Genomic DNA, 17,393 nt, shown 5'->3' on the forward strand with positions numbered 1-17,393 from the left:
TTTTTTTTTTTTAATTTTTAATTTTTTTTTTTTTATTTTTATTTTTTTTTTTTTGTAAAAAATACATTTAATTCAAAACAATAAACAAGTACATGATTAATTGCTTGCAATATGCCCAGCTCTAATGTGTGAAAATGAAGATGATGCAGCAACTCAGTGCCTCTGACACAATTCAATATCCACTTGTATCAAGCTCATTATTTTTTTTTTTTTATTTTTTTTTTTATTATAATTTCTTTTTTTTTTTTTTTTTTCTGAAATTTATTGACAAATTGGTTTCCATACAACACCCAGTGCTCATCCCAAAAGGTGCCCTCCTCAATACCCATCACCCACCCTCTCCTCCCTCCCACCCCCCATCAACCCTCAGTTTGTTCTCAGTTTTTAACAGTCTCTTATGCTTTGGCTCTCTCCCTTTCTAACCTCTTTTTTTTTTTTTTTCCTTCCCCTCCCCCATGGGTTCCTGTTAAGTTTCTCAGGATCCACATAAGAGTGAGACCATATGGTATCTGTCTTTCTCTGTATGGCTTATTTCACTTAGCATCACACTCTCCAGTTCCATCCACGTTGCTACGAAAGGCCATATTTCATTTTTTCTCATTGCCACGTAATATTCCATTGTGTATATAAACCACAATTTCTTTATCCATTCATCAGTTGATGGACATTTAGGCTCTTTCCATAATTTGGCTATTGTTGAGAGTGCTGCTATGAACATTGGGGTACAAGTGGCCCTATGCATCAGTGCTCCTGTATCCCTTGGATAAATTCCTAGCAGTGCTATTGCTGGGTCATAGGGTAGGTCTATTTTTAATTTTCTGAGGAACCTCCACACTGCTTTCCAGAGCGGCTGCACCAATTTGCATTCCCACCAACAGTGCAAGAGGGTTCCCGTTTCTCCACATCCTCTCCAGCATCTATAGTCTCCTGATTTGTTCATTTTGGCCACTCTGACTGGCGTGAGGTGATACCTGAGTGTGGTTTTGATTTGTATTTCCCTGATAAGGAGCGACGCTGAACATCTTTTCATGTGTCTGTTGGCCATCCGGATGTCTTCTTTAGAGAAGTGTCTATTCATGTTTTCTGCCCATTTCTTCACTGGGTTATTTGTTTTTCGGGTGTGGAGTTTGGTGAGCTCTTTATAGATTTTGGATACTAGCCCTTTGTCCGATATGTCATTTGCAAATATCTTTTCCCATTCCGTTGGTTGCCTTTTAGTTTTGTTGGTTGTTTCCTTTGCTGTGCAGAAGCTTTTTATCTTCATAAGGTCCCAGTAATTCACTTTTGCTTTTAATTCCCTTGCCTTTGGGGATGTGTTGAGTAAGAGATTGCTACGGCTGAGGTCAGAGAGGTCTTTTCCTGCTTTCTCCTCTAAGGTTTTGATGGTTTCCTGTCTCACATTTAGGTCCTTTATCCATTTTGAGTTTATTTTTGTGAATGGTGTGAGAAAGTGGTCTAGTTTCAACCTTCTGCATGTTGCTGTCCAGTTCTCCCAGCACCTTTTTTAATTTTTTAAACGTTTATTTATTATTGAGAGACAGACACAGAGTGTGAGCAGGGGAGGGGCAGAGAGAGAGGGAGACACAGAATCCGAAGTAGGCTCCAGGCTCTGAGCTGTCAGCACAGAGCCCGACGGGGGGCTTGAACTCACAAACCGTGAGATCGTGACCTGAGCTGAAGCCGGATGCTTAACCGACTGAGCCACCCAGGCACCCCAATTCTGTGCTCTTTTATCTAATGAGGTCTTGATGGTTTTTGTTTACCAATATATGTGGACATTTGTATGACACACTGTTAGGTGTTTGCTTGTCATATTTGCTATTGCTTCTATGTCCCAGAGAGGAAAGATTATTGTGATCAAGATAGTTATGGTCTTTAATGTGAAATTAGTGGGAATAGGAAGGGGTAAGACTGGAGAAAGGGGAATCAGAAGGGTACAGGGATCTAAAGAGGAGACGACAATGTTAATGGCTTGGGGAAGGAGACCATAGTGGAAATAGTAGTAATATTTTGCATTTGTATAGTATTTTCCAGTTTATAGAAAATATTTAAAAATCCATTATCTTATTTTGAAATGGAGAGAAAGGATGAAACCTACAGGCACTGCAAAGAAAGAATGAGTGGGACTTGGTGACTGGTTATATAAAGTAGTAAATAAAGATTACAGTGATCTAAAATGGATCAAGTGCAATTATCTTGAGCAATCAGGTGTTTACCACACACTTAAGTTTATTTACTTATTTTGAGAGAGAGAGAGAGAGAGAGAGAGAGAGAGGGAGTGGGGGAGGGGCAGAGAGGGAGGGAGAGAGAGAATTCCAAGCAGGCTCCACACTGCCCAATGCAGGGCTCCATTTCACGAACCGTGAGATCATGACCTGAGCTGAAATCAAGAGTCGGATGCTCAACAGACTGAACCACCCAGGTGCTCCTAATATATGCTTTTTGATTAAAAGGTGTTTCTTTTTACCAACATCATGATTCTCATTTTATAGATACGAATTCTGCACTTTTGTAAATTGCTTAGTGTGTGTACATGAAAACCAATTTCTTTGCTTCTTTTTCTTGAAAGAGAAAATAATTTGAGGTTGGCCTGAAATGTTAACTATCTGACAAAACTCAATAAATCCAGCCAGGAAAACATCTAGCTCAACTTTTATAACACATAACACTGACATCTTTTTGCAAACATGATATATTGACAAATGAATTGAAATAGATGGTTTTGACAGCATTAGTCATGGGTCACATTGCTCTGGGCAGAGATATCACAGTCATCATTTGAATTAAAGAGACTCCTTTAATATAAAATATTTATCTTGGGTGGACAGGTTAACATTCAGAATTAATGTTTTCACAAAATGCCAGATTAATGTATTTAAGTAATAAAAAAAGGAATAGATTAAAGGAAGAAATATTCCAAAGCTTCAACATGAATAAGCATAACATAAACACAGATTGGATATTAAATTTATCCACTAATTTTTCTACCCTTGCCTTGGCCAAGGTGGTGTTGTCTTCAGGAGCCTCATGTCAGCTCGGGCTCTTTCTCTCTACCTCTCCCCTCTTGATGAGCCAAACTCATCTTGGATGTTCAGTTGTTTCTGCTTGGGTTTTTCAAGGGCAAGTCCTTTCTGTCTTGAATCTATGTGGTTTTGAGTCCAGGTGGTGATTGACCTATTTTGTTCTGTTAAATCTTACATTCTCTTTGAAGCTTTAGGACCTAATCTGAAAGGGTCAGAGGAAGAAAATCTCCCTTGGGGAAGCAATTGTACTTTAGCACAGAACCATCGATGTCCAATCTTTTGACTCATCTGCTCTGAAACACAGGCTGTTCTTCTGGGTTAGTCTTGCACCTGCTTTTATATGCCTTCCCATTGGAGCTCAGAGGTCTTTCAGGGCCAACCAGTTCCACCATCCATGATCTTCAGTGAAGCCTGGTCCCAGCTCATATCAATATTCAGAAACTGAACAGCATGACCTTTCATTAAATGCAAATACGAATGAGTCAAAGAATTTTGTGCTGGTTAACCCTTAAGAACTAGGTGGTTAATAAATTCATGATGGAAAAATGACTACTTTGGATGGGATTTTAAAAGGACTGTAATTATGTTTCTTTGGCAAAATTAAAACTTGATGGTGTAAAAAGAAAACCACAGGCCCAAAATTGTAACAGTTATTGTTTTTTAAGAAAAATTAAGATTTTATTTTAAAGTTTATTCATTTATTTTGAGAGAGAGAGAGAGAGAGAGCAAGCAGGGGAGGGGCAGAGAGAGAGAGAGAGAGAGAGAGAGAGAGAGAGAATCCCAAGCAGGCTCCAGGCTGTCAGTGCAGAGCCTGACATGGGGCTCAATCTCATGAACCAGGAGATCATGACCTGATCCAAAATCAAGAGTTGGACACTTAACTGACTGAGCCACCTAGGTGCCCCAAAATGTTTTATTTTTTAAGTAATATCTACACCCAACGTGGGGCTCAGACTTACAACTCTGAGATCAAGATCGCATGTTCTACCAACTGAGCCAACCAGATGGCCTATGGTGTCACTTATGTTAATGCCCCATGTCACTAAACCAATACTTAGTAGTTTCAATACTCACCCCAGGAATGTAGGCTTTAACCACCCAAACTGTCAACACTAGTAGGTCATTTCCTAGTAGACCCGTTTGATTCCCCTTAGGATGGTGACATGCCTAAAGCAATGCATTCCTTGGTAATAATACATTCCTTTTTTTTACACCCCTTCTCTGTCTTTAAAAATCTTCCATTTTTGTACAGTTCCTTGGAGCCCCCTGTATTTGCTAGATGGGATGCTGCCCAATACATGAATCACTTAATAAAACCAATTAAATCTTCAAATTTACTTGGTTGAATTTAGTTTCTTAACAATGGAAAATTGGGGAACAATTGCCTAACCTAGATAATAAAAGCAAAGTCATAACCCTTTTAAATTTGTTTGTTTGTTTGAATGAGATAGGGGAGGTTGGGAGGGTAAGAATGAACTGGGAGAACATGGAGATCTGTATTTGGAACATGGACAAATGTACTTGGCAATTAGAAACAATAATATTAATCATCACTGTTTTAACTACACCTTATAAACTGACTACTTTTCAGGGAAATTGAATTTTGTCTAGACTACTGGATAATGTCTGGAAAAATAATTTCCCCACATGAAGGCCTTAGATCATCAACTTCCATTTATGCTTTTGATCAAAATGCCATTTGGCTCATTTGTTGCAGGAACGGTGTAAGGTATTTGCCTTTTATTATAGTGTCAGTTATAAGTTTGGTTTATTATTGAGTAAATGAATTAAAAGCTTCCCTGAAAATCTGAGAGAGTAATTTTCAGGAAGGAGTTCATACCATCTGTGGATAATTGGTCACACAATTTACTCTTCTTTATAGAGAGAGGCATGTGTTTGTGATGGACATTAACAGCTACCTCCATGACCCCACTATCAGAAAAGTTTCTCATGTCTCAAGTTCTTGTTCGGTGGAACAAGAATGAATGGGAAGAATGTCACACAACACACTGACTTGCTGTGAGGTGTAAAGAAAGTACTTGGAATAATGCTTCTTTCTTCGTGAAAACTTTGAGTGAAGATTAATGACTTAAGATAGTGGCCTCCAAATTCTTTTGGTTATAGACACTAATCAGGTTGACATTTGAGCACCCCCATGTGTGTGTATTTATTTATAATTTATATACATATATTATTGGAAATTTGTCTATAAGCATGTCATTGTTCACCAGGTTCCTTTTTTCCCCCAAGTCCTTTTTAAAAAAAATTTGCTTTTATTCAGGTCTGAGGTGGAATATCAAGAGTTGGGTTTTGGAAATGTAAAATCTGAGAGATTGAGGAGACAGTTGAAATAGTTGAGATTAGAGTTGGGGAGAGAGGTGTGGGCACAGATACAATATGAATTTGGGACTTGTCAAGATATGGTCAGTGCATCAATTCACCAAGGGAGTGAGTGAAGATAGAGAAGTCCAAGGACTGAGTTCTGGAGCATGGCAACACTGGGAGTTGGGCAGAAGGGCAGGAGTCACCAGTGTAAAGACCAGGGAAGAAGGAGGAAAACCAGGTGAAGTGTGGCATCCTGGATCCCAGGAAACAAAGCATATTAAGCAGGGCATGATCAGCTGTGTCAAATGCTGATAGGTCAAGTAAGATGAAGACTGATAAAGGGCTATTCGATTTATCCATGGTTATTGGTGGCTTTGACACGAGCACTTACAGGGGCATTGTGAGGCAAAGCCTGGTTGGAATGGGTTTTTAGAAAGAATGGGAAAAGGAGAAACCAGAGACAGCATGTACTCTTTGGAGGAGTGATTATTATAGGAGAACAAGGAAATGGGTGGTACCTGTGGGGGAGAGGCACGAGTTTTCTTACTTGCATGTTTTTTGTTTTTTGTTTTGTTTTGTTTTGTTTTTAAGGTGAGAGAAATAACTGTGTTTGTGTGCTGACAGGCTGGCTCAAGTTGGTGAGAAGGAAGTGAGTGTCATATGCAGGAGGACCTGGTGCACAGGTGCAAGGATTGGCTGACATGCACATGGAGAGTTCATCTCTGAGGATAGGTGAGAAGGCAGCCTGTGTTCTCAAAGACACTGAGAGTCTGAGGTACTGGGAGTGGTGGAAGTTCTCTCAAAACGCTTCAATTTTCTCTGTAAAGTAGGAAGCAAGACTGCTTCCTCAAAGTGAGCTGGGGGACACACTGGAAGTTTGAGGAAAGAGAAGAAAGGGTAAAGTATTTGCCTGAGAGTGTGGGACAGAATGGGCTAGGGGAAGGATAATATGCTAGTTGGGCAGCATTCAGGGCCCAATAGAAGTTTGTCAATTTAAAGTGTTTTTTAAAAAATATTGGGGCGCCTGGGTGGCGCAGTCGGTTAAGCGTCCGACTTCAGCCAGGTCACGATCTCGCGGTCCGTGAGTTCGAGCCCCGCGTCAGGCTCTGGGCTGATGGCTCAGAGCCTGGAGCCTGTTTCCGATTCTGTGTCTCCCTCTCTCTCTGCCCCTCCCCCGTTCATGCTCTGTCTCTCTCTGTCCCAAAAATAAATAAACGTTGAAAAAAAAAAAAAGAAAAAAAATTTATTTATTTTGGGGAGAGCAAAGATAAGTGGGGGAGGGGCAGAGAGAGGGGTACAGAGGATCTGAGTGTGCTCTGTGCTGACAGGCTGACAGCAGCAAGCCTGATGTGAGGTTCGAACTTACGAACCTCGAGACCATGACTTGAACCGAAGTGGGATGCTCAATAGACTGAGCCACCCAGGCACCTCTTTTTTGAAAGTTGTTGTTGTTGTTGTTGTTTTTAGGAAGTTTGTCAATTTAAATATGCATCAGCTTAGCTGTTCTTCAGCCATGTTCCACGTGTGGAGCAGGCACAGGGTGGATTCAACCAGAGTTGTAGTTTGGCTGAGTGAGGATGCTTTTCCTGAAGACAGGCAAGTGAGTTGAGAATAAATGAGGGAGTGATTAAAATGATTGTCCAAGCAGCAGTGTCATTTCTTCCTTTCTGCTGTAGGCTCAAGTGGCTGCTGTTGAGATGGGCAAGTTCATGAAACCTGGGAAGGTGGTCCTGGTCCTGGCCATAAGTTAGTCCAGATGCAAAGTAGTCATCATGAAGAACGTTGATGATGGCACCTCAGACCATCCTTAAACCATGCTCTGGTGGCTGGAATTGACCACTCTCCGTGCAACATGACAGTTGCCATGGGCAAGAAGAAAATTGCCAAGAGGTCAAAGATCAAGTCTTTTGTGAAAGTGTGATACCATAACTACTTTTTATTAACCAATGTCTTGACACTCCAGCAACTGGATGCGGCACACAGTGTGCTTTCTGAGGTCCCTGTTAGAGCACATCACTGGTCACTCTCCCAGGAAACAGGGTGGGGATGTTAGTGACACAGCAGTTGGGCAGTGAGTTTGGGAAACACTTTGGGATTTACACAAGGATGTAGGAGAAAGAAGAGAGAGGAAAAAGAGGAAGAAGTAGATGAAGCAGAAAGGAACAAGTAGAAGAGGAGGAAGAGAAGGCAAAGAAGGAGGAAGAGGAAATGAAGGAGACAAGTGGGGATCAGTCACGATCCTTATCCTCATGTACATTCAATTAGCCCATAACATCTGTCCTCCTTACGACTGACAAGGTAGGGGATTGTTGGGGAGGAAGACCTTCCTCTGTCCTATGGTCCTTCTAACTGGACTTAGAATCAAATTGACATGAGACGGGTTAACAGGAGAAAATCAAATTTAATGCGTGTATGTACGGGGAATCCACACAGACATGGAATTCTGAAGATAATGAGCAACATGAAGCCTACATGAGCTAAGAACAAAGCTAAGGCCCTGAGGCCACAAAGGGGAGGAAAGTCATTAGCCCAGAAGGTGAGAAGAGATGCTTGGAAAAACAAGATTGTTCTATCGTGCAGCGGAGTTCCCTTGGTAAAAAGGGGTCTCGGTTAGTACTTCTCTTTCTGTTGCAGGCTCTCCTTTCCAGTGTAAATTTAGGCAGTTATGGGGGAGGCAGAAAGCCTTTCTGGTATCTGCTGGGTTTTTATTACTTTTAACTCGAAATGATCTTTATACCAAAGTGATGCATTTTGGCATGTCTCATCCTGTACCCCTTCAGGATGGTCACTCGTTCTCAGGCTGAGGATGCCCTCAGGTGACTGCCACCCCCAGACTTGCTTTCATTTTAAAATGAACTACCCCTCCCTATTTTCATTTTTTAAGAGTTAAGAATTCATAAGCCAAGAAGGTAGCATCTTGTACAATACATGGTTTTGGTTCAACACTCTCCATACCCTCCTACCTATTACCGACTTTTTTGCTCAAATGGGAAAGGACAAGGGGTCTTGTTTTGGTGCTGTGCCAGCACCAACCTGGGCAGGAGGTATTTGCTGATTCTTCTGTACTAGACACCACTGGGAGCTCCTGAGAAAGACCAAAAGATTTTTTATGCATATTAAATACACACACATTTATGGCAACATTCCTTCTCTCAGAAAGATTACAACTTACCTGAAATAATGGGCATATTAAACAAGTACAGAAAGTGTTAACTGATAATGAGTGAATATGAAAGGGTCTTGAGCAGGGTCATAGGCTAGAACCATCCTGCAGGTGTCAGAGGAGAAGGTGGCTTTTGTAGGACAGCCTATCAACAGCTTTGAAAAGGCTTTGCCTGCCAAGTCTCAAAGGAAGATAGTTTACTTTCCTCAAACAGATAGAGCCCCCAAGCTAAAATGTTCACTTTTTGTGTCATGCTTGGGGCTCAGGGCTATCAGAGATGAAAGGACTGCAGTGTTTGGGGGAGAATATTAATTCCCCATTTTCTTTTCAAGATTGGGAGTGGGAGGGATATGTAGAGAAAGAAAACGCAAGAGCGCTACAAAGTGAATTGCAAAGAAAGCAAAAGATTAATCAAGTCCCAGCACCACTTGCCCCTGCTTCCCTGCATCCCACGTGTCCTGCTCTGGTCCTGGAGAAAGTAAATATTAACTTCAACCGAGAAAGTAAATTTCTGCCAAATTTCTGGCCAAAGGTTTATCCAAAGGATGCACTGCAACTGTCAACTGTCTTAATAACCCCCTTGTTTGAGTGACTACTGCATTTTCACTTACTGAGAAACCTTGTTCTCTAGAAAAGCATCGACTGTCAAAACCTTTGCTGTTTAAAATTGTATCAGTAAGAATAAATATCCTATTTTGCCTCTGAGTCACTTTGACACAGAAGCAGCCTCAATACACAACTCAGATGCAGAGATTTAGGCAACGGGTGCTAGACACATTTCACAGCTATCTTAACTGTACATTTGACCCCTGAAAAACATGAGTTTGAACTTCACGATCTACTTATATACAAATATTTTTGATTTAACAAATACAGTACAGTACTGGAAATGTATTTTCCCTTTCTTATGATTTTATTTTCTTTTTAATGTTTATTTATTTTTGAGAGAGAGAGAGAGAGATAGGGAGGGAGAGAGAGAGTGAGTGGGGAGGGGCAGAGAGGGAGGGAGACAGAGGATCAGAAGCATGCTCTGTACTGACAGCAGAGAGCCCGATACAGGGCTCGAACTCACACAGTGAGATCATGACCTGAACTGAAGTCAGATGCTTCACCGACTGAGCCATCCAGGCACCCTTCAAAAACTTTCTTTTAAATATTGTGTATGGTAGTCAGAATAAGATTAATAAGTGAATTAAAATAATTAAGTGAATTAATTCAGTGAATTAATATAATTTTATGATATTAAGATAATATAATTTTATGTCTACTTCATGTCATAGCCCAGTGAAGAATTTGGTGGGAAGATATGCCGTATTATATTTCCAAAGATGGTCATGACGGTGTCACCAATACCATATTCTCTTTGGCGAGGTGACTTTGCCACTCCCCCATCAAGAGGCAGAGATTATTTTTCAGTTGAATCAAGGCAGGCTTGTGTGGCTACTTTAATCAATAAAATATGGTGGAAATGATGCTGTGCCGCCCCAGATAGCGTCCTTAACTTGCTAGCTGCTTCCATTTCCTGCCTCTTAGGATGTACACCACAAGATGCTTCCTCCTGGAACCCAGGCACCACGCTAAGAGAATCTTGAGCTACATAGAAAGGCCACATGTGGGTACTCCAGTTGACAGCCACAGCTGGGTTTCTAGCAGACAGCTAGCATCAGCTGCCCGTAGCGTGGACCTTCCTGGTCATCCATCTCAGTTGGCCCATCAGATGACTGCAGTCCCAGCCAACAATTGCCCCAACCTATCTGCAGGGGAGTTGGAAAATAGAGTCCTCCTCTGTGTCTGAAAAATCCAAGGGTAGGCCTCACACATAGGCTAGTCAGGGCTCCATCTCTAATATCCATTTCTCTACAAATCCCTGTACTTTGGCCCGGTGGCTGACTTCATTTTCAGCATGACTCCCCTCATGCTCAGTAAAAACCAAGGCTACATGCTTCTCCATTTATCTTCATAGGCAAAGAAGAATTGCTTCCCACAACCATCTCAGTCCAGAGGTGGGGTCATTTGGTCTGACATTATCTCATCTTCCTTGTGGGAATAAAAATGTGGCTCAATATTTATTAGTATGACCTAAGGATATTATATTTGTAAATATTTATGAGCCCATCATCAGAGGATCACTGGAGGTTCTGGGTATGAATGTGCTTCCAAGCCCTTTCATCTGTGGGCCAAATTCACTTTCTTGTAGTTATAGGATTGAGATCTTCAGTTCCTTGCTGGCTATCACTCAGGAGCCAGTCTTTGCTCCTAGAGCCTATCTGTGTAGATGCTTATGATTTGGATAAAGTCTTGGAAGCCTGTCTCCCGTAATTATTCATGTCTCAGAGCTGGCAACAGCACCTTGAGTATCTTTCACCACGAAGTCTCCCTGACTTCCCTTCTGCCATTTCCTGCAGTTTCCTCACGATTTTCTTCTTTTTTTAAAAAAATGAAGTGTATTTATTTATTTTGAGAGAGAGAGAGGGAGAGAGTGTGAGCACAAGCTGGGGGGCTGGGCAGAGAGAGAGAGAAGCCCAGACAGGCTCTCCACTGCTGGCTCAGAGCCCAATGTGGGACTCGAACTCACAAACTGTGAGATCGTGACCTTAGCCAAAGTTAAGAGTCAGACATTTAACCAACTGAGCCACCCAGGAACCCTTCTCCAGGTACATATTCTTGCCTGTTAAACCTATTTCCTCACTGCCAGTTAACTTCCTTCTATCATCCATCCTGAGGCATATATATTCCACACAACTCCCCCTTTTTAGGGAAGTCCCAATTATAAATACTTATTTCATAAATACTAATGTATCTGTGAGTCCTCATGTAAAAAAACAAAACAAAACAAAACAAAACAAAACAAAACATAACTTCAATATATCTCCATCCTGATCTCTGACACTTTTCACCTGGCATGTTATCTGGTGATTCTGAAAACATTGAGGAGTAAGCAGCCTGTATAATGGACAGACTCCCACGGGTGCTCCTTTGTCCAGTGGGTGGCCACAGTGAGGCTCTCTGTCTCAGTGATTCCCAGCATCCCCATCTCCAGACTGCCTGAGATCTGGCTGTTTGGCCCCTTCTCAGGCTAACATTCAGACTCAGAGGTCCAGCTGCATGGCCAGCAGGTTCCTGAAAGCCCAAGTCACAGCTGGTGATGAAGTCACACCTGCTTCTAGTACCAGAGCAGAAGGAGGTACAGGCCCATGGAGGCCAGGTCGAACCACATGGCCGGGGTCTCCTCTGCCTTAAGACAGAGGGAAAATCTAAACTCACACAGTTAGAATTTGGGTTTGCCACAGTTAGAGGCCCAAATCGCAGGTGCCTGCAATTTAATTGTCATCTGTTCTACGTTCCAGCTATTATTGTGACAGCTATCAAAATAATTCCTATCATGTAATACTGGAGGTGGTACATGTACGCTGCCTAATCTTACAATCTTTGAGGATTAATGTAAATACAAGAATGGAAACTAATTCCTTCTGGATTATACTGACCACAGAATGTCATTTTGTGGTCTATCTGGTTTAACAATGATGGGTTTTTTGGCTGCTGATTATTTGTAATTATGTAAAGAATGGTAATGTTGTAGGCAGGAAGAAATTGCTCAACACAAAGAGTCCCAACTTGAAGTCTACAGAAGTCAAATTGTCTAGTTTTCCATGCAATAAATTGCCATTTTCTTTTTTCTTTTCTTTCTTTTCTTTTTTTTTTTTAAGTTTATTTATTTAGGGGCGCCTGGGTGACTCAGTCAGTTAAACGTTCCACTCTTGATCTTGGCTCAGGTCATGATCTCACGGTTCATGACTTGGAGTCCCACATCTGGTTCTGTGCTGACAGTGAGGAGGCTGCTTGAGATTCTCTTCCTCTTACTCTGCTCCTCCCCCACTCACACACTCTCTCTCAAAATAAATAAATAAACCTTAAAAAAAGAAGCTGTAGGGGCACCTGGGTGGCTCAGTCGGTTGAGCGTCTGACTTTGGCTCAGGTCATGATCTCGCCCTTCCTGAGTTCAAGCCCCATGTGGGGCTCTGTGCTGACAGCTGAGAGCCTGGAGCCTGCTTCCCATCCTGTGTCTCCCTCTCTCTCTGCCCCTCCCCCACTCTCACTTTGTCTTACTCTGTCTCTCAAAAATAAATAAATGTAAAAAGAAAAATTAAAAAGAAAAGAGAAGCTGTACATTGTGTGATTACTTCTCTTTAAAAAAATTTTTCTTAGGGCTGCCTGGGTGGCTCAGTTGGTTGAGCTTCTGACTTCAGCTCAGGTCGTGATCTCACAGTTTGTGGGTTCGAGCCCCGTGTTGGGCTCTGTGCGGACAGCTCGGAACCTGGAGCCTGCTTCGGATTCTGTGTCTCCCTCTCTCTCTCTCTCTCTGCCCCTCCCCTGCTCGCACTCTGTCTCTCTGTGTCTCTCTCTCTCAAAATAAACATTAAAATTAAAAAAAAAAAATACCTACAAAAAATTTTTTTAACATTTATTTTTATTATTTTGAGAGAGAGAGACAGAGCATGAGTAGTGGAGGGGCAGAGAGAGAGGGAGTCACAGATTCCGAAGCAGGCTCCAGGCTCTGAGCTGTCCGCACAGAGCCCGACGCGGGGCTCAAACTCATGAACCCCAAGATAAAGACCTGAGCCGAAGTTGGATGCTTAACTGACTGAGCCACCCAGGTACCCCAGATTACTTCTCTTTTTAAAGAAAATATTTGAAACAATTTCAAGCCCACAGAAAAGATGCAAGAATAGTACAAATAACACTCGTATCCCCTTCATCCAGATTCTCTAATTCTTAATATTTTACTGTATTTACTTTATCATTCTCTCTCTATCTTCCTCTCTCTGACTGTTTGAGGCTAAGTTGAGGGTAATGATGCCCTTTTACCCCTAAATACTTTAGGGTACATTTCCAGGGATAAAGAATCCTTCCACATGCCTACAGTTAAACCATCTAATTCAGGAAATTGATATAAAGACAATACTACTGTCTAGCTTCCCTTTCAAATATTATTAGTTGTCCTTACAAAGTCGTATCTGTGTATGTGTGTTGCGTTTATCTCCAGGACCCAATCCAGGATCACATATTGCACTTTGTGGTCATTTCTCTCTGGTTTCTTTCAATCTGTAATAGTTTCTGAGTCTTTTAGCTTCTATGTCTTTCAGTTATGAAGAATATAAGCCTTTTATTTTATTTTACTTATTTATTTTTAAATTTAATTTAATTTTTAAAATTTACATCCAAATTAATTAGCATATAGTGCAACAATGATTTCAGGAGTAGATTCTTTAGTGCCCCTTACCCATTAAGCCCATGGGTAATGGGTAACCCCCCTCCCACAAACCCTCCAGTAACTCTCTGTTTGTTCTCCATATTTAAGATCTCTTATGTTTTGTCCCCCTCCCTGTTTTTTATATTATTTTTACTTCCCTTCCCTTGTGTTCATCTGTTCTGTGTCTTAAAGTCCTCATACGAGTGAAGTCATATGATTTTTGTCTTTCTCTGACTGACTAATTTCACTTAGCATAATACACTCTAGTTCCATCCACGTAGTTGCAAATGGCAAGATTTCATTCTTTTTGATTGCTGACTAGTACTCCATTGTGCGTGTGTGTGTGTGTGTGTATATATATATATATATATATATATATATATACCACATCTTCTTTATCCATTCATCCATCGATGGACATTTGGGCTCTTTCCATACTTTGGCTATTGTTGATAGTATAACCCTTTTATTTTGCAGAATATTCCTCAATTTATATTTGCCTAATACTTCTTTGTGATTGGGTTCACCGCAGACATTTTGGGCAGAAATGCCACAGAAGTGATACTGCCTTCTTCTTAATGCATCATAATCAGGAAGCACACAATGTGAATTCATACTATTATTGGTGATACTAACTTTGATCACTTGGTATTCTGCCTGTCCATTTTCTCAACTGTAAAATTTACTATTTTTATCTTTGTAATTAATAAGTATTTTCTGGGAAACATTTGAGAGTATGTACATACCTGAATTCTCATCAAATTTTCACCTCTTAGTTTTACCATCCATTCACAATTCTTACTTGAATGAATTATGATAGTTGCAAAATGGCGATTTTCTAATGCCATAATTTCTTCTATGCTTATTAGTTGGTGTTCTACAGTAAAGAAGGGAGATGGCACAAAAACAGACACATAGACCAATGGAATAGAATAGAAACCCCAGAACTAGATTCACAAACGTATGGCCAACTCATCTTTGACAAAGCAGGAAAGAACATCCAATGGAAAAAAGACAGCCTCTTTAACAAATGGTGCTGGGAGAACTGGACAGCAACATGCAGAAGGTTGAAACTAGACCACTTTCTCACACCATTCACAAAAATAAACTCAAAGTGGATAAAGGACCTGAATGTGAGACAGGAAACCATCAAAACCCTAGAGGAGAAAGCAGGAAAAGACCTCTCTGACCTCAGCCGTAGCAATCTCTTACTCGACACATCCCCAAAGGCAAGGGAATTAAAAGCAAAAGTGAATTACTGGGACCCTATGAAGATAAAAAGCTTCTGTACAGCAAAGGAAACAACCAACAAAACTAAAAGGCAACCAACGGAATGGGAAAAGATATTCGCAAATGACATATCAGACAAAGGGCTAGTATCCAAAATCTATAAAGAGCTCACCAAACTCCACACCCGAAAAACAAATAACCCAGTGAAGAAATGGGCAGAAAACATGAATAGACACTTCTCTAAAGAAGACATCCGGAGGGCCAACAGGCACATGAAAAGATGCTCAAAGTCGCTCCTCATCAGGGAAATACAAATCAAAACCACACTCAGATATCACCTCACGCCAGTCAGAGTGGCCAAAATGAACAAATCAGGAGACTATAGATGCTGGAGAGGATGTGGAGAAACGGGAACCCTCTTGCACTGTTGGTGGGAATGCAAATTGGTGCAGCCACTCTGGAAAACAGTGTGGAGGTTCCTCAGAAAATTAAAAATAGACCTACCCTATGACCCAGCAATAGCACTGCTAGGAATTTACCCAAGGGATACAGGAGTACTGATGCACAGGGGCACTTGTACCCCAATGTTTATAGCAGCACTCTCAACAGTAGCCAAATTATGGAAAGAGCCTAAATGTCCATCAACTGATGAATGGATAAAGAAATTGTGGTTTATATACACAATGGAGTACTATGTGGCAATGAGAAAGAATGAAATATGGCCCTTTGTAGCAACGTGGATGGAACTGGAGAGTGTGATGCTAAGTGAAATAAGTCATACAGAGAAAGACAGATACCATACGTTTTCACTCTTAGGTGGATCCTGAGAAACTTAACAGAAACCCATGGGGGAGGGGAAGGAAAAAAAAAAGAGGCTTGAGTGGCAGAGAGCCAAAGCATAAGAGACTCTTAAAAACTGAGAACAGGGGCGCCTGGGTGGCGCAGTCGGTTGAGCGTCCGACTTCAGCCAGGTCACGATCTCGCGGTCCGTGAGTTCGAGCCCCGCGTCGGGCTCTGGGCTGATGGCTCAGAGCCTGGAGCCTGTTTCCGATTCTGTGTCTCCCTCTCTCTCTGCCCCTCCCCCATTCATGCTCTGTCTCTCTCTGTCCCAAAAATAAACGTTGGAAAAAAAAATTAAAAAACAAAACAAAACTGGGAACAAACTGAGGGTTGATGGGGGTGGGAGGGAGGGGAGGGTGGGTGATGGGTATTGAGGAGGGCACCTTTTAGGATGAGCACTGGGTGTTGTATGGAAACCAATTTGACAATAAATTTCATATATTGGAAAAAAAAAAGAAGGGAGACAAACAGGAAAGAAATGGGAAAGAAATGGAAAAAGGAGTCAATCCTTGGGGCTGGGCCTACAGATCCCTTACCCGATTGATGTCTCTGGTTTCCTCAAGTTTGGTAAAGACTGATTCCTCATAGGTAGTAGAGTAAGAGAAATAAGACACCCTCCCCCCACCCCCCAGAAACTAGAAGGTAGAATCAGTTCCATAAAGAGATGGGCTTGAGTTCAGCCATGGCACTGTGTCTCCTCAGAAAAATGGGGTAACAGTGGTTGTCTGACTCTGCCAACTACAAATGTACATACTAGACTAGAATTCCAGGCCTGCTTCACAGTTCTTAGTGGCGAAAGAGGGGACAAAAAAGAAGGTGAAGCCACAGCCCTTCTCTTACCATCTGGCCTAGTAAGTCTCTCCCCTATACTCTGTGTCTTCCTTTTTCCATTTCTCCTCTTTCACTGTATCATAGAAAAATCCTAGTGCAATTTCTGTGCTCCACCTTTAACTAAGATATTAGTTAGGTCAACCTTTATCTTTAGGAGTGCTCAGCTTGGATTCTACTAAATCCACAGCTTTGAAGTCTTTTTTGTTTTAATGTTTATTTTTATTCTTTTTTAATCTTTTTTTTAACTTTTTCTTTTTTAAAAATTACATCCAAATTAGTTAGTGTATAGTGAAGCAATGATTTCAGTAGATTCCTTAATGCCCCTTACCCATTTAGCCCATCCCCCCTCCCACAACCCCTCCAGCAACCCTCAGTTTGTTCTCCATTTTTATGAGTCTCTTTTGTTTTGTCCCCCTCCCTGTTTTTATATTATTTTTTTCCCTTCCCTTATGTTCATCTGTTTTGTCTCTTAAAATCCTCATATGAATGAAGTCATATGATTTTTGTCTTTCTCTGACTGACTAATTTCACTTAGCATAACACCCTCCAGTTCCATCCACGTAGTTGCAAATGGCAAGATTTCATTCTTTTTGATTGCTGAGTAATACTCCATTGTTATCCATTTTCTTTATCCATTCACCCATCGATGGACATTTGGGCTCTTTCAATACTTTGGCTATTGTTGATAGTGCTGCTATAAACATGGGGGTGCATGTGTCCCTTCAAAACA

Source organism: Prionailurus viverrinus, chromosome B4 (assembly GCF_022837055.1).
Source record: "Prionailurus viverrinus isolate Anna chromosome B4, UM_Priviv_1.0, whole genome shotgun sequence".
In the NCBI taxonomy this organism is placed as follows: Eukaryota; Metazoa; Chordata; class Mammalia; order Carnivora; family Felidae; genus Prionailurus; species Prionailurus viverrinus.